The following is a 485-nucleotide window of genomic DNA, read 5'->3' as shown; positions in this document are numbered from 1 at the left end:
ATGTCAATTCGGCGAACATAAACATAAATGATCGTGGTGAAGATGATGATTAAATTAGGATTAAAAATCGAGAGCCGGGCTGCATTTCCTCCCGTTCGTTTTTTTTGACTAAACAACATTATTTTGTTAAATAACAACATGGTGATGTTTTGTAAATGATTACATGTCTCTTATTTAGCACAGAGTATGATATCCGTGACATATGGATCTTAACAAAGTTCCGCTGTACATCCAGCGTACTGTATCTGACTTTATTTCACATGAGCTCCGTGGAACCCCACTGCACCCCCTGGTGGATCAATGATCCATTGCAGCTGGCTTCATTATAATTACATTTATCTATCACGGGGGCGGTCTCAAGTCAAGCTGGAGGTTTTCCCTTGAGCGAGGGCAGATCACGTATCAATCACGGCCCTCGCGTTTCAAACTGTCTGAAATGAATCGCTACATCTGTACACATCTATCAGCAGTCTGTACAGATATGT

Source organism: Notothenia coriiceps, unplaced genomic scaffold, assembly GCF_000735185.1.
Source record: "Notothenia coriiceps isolate Sejong01 unplaced genomic scaffold, NC01 NC01_scaffold00018727, whole genome shotgun sequence".
Taxonomy (NCBI): Eukaryota; Metazoa; Chordata; class Actinopteri; order Perciformes; family Nototheniidae; genus Notothenia; species Notothenia coriiceps.
Note: the sequence above shows the minus strand (reverse complement) of the source record.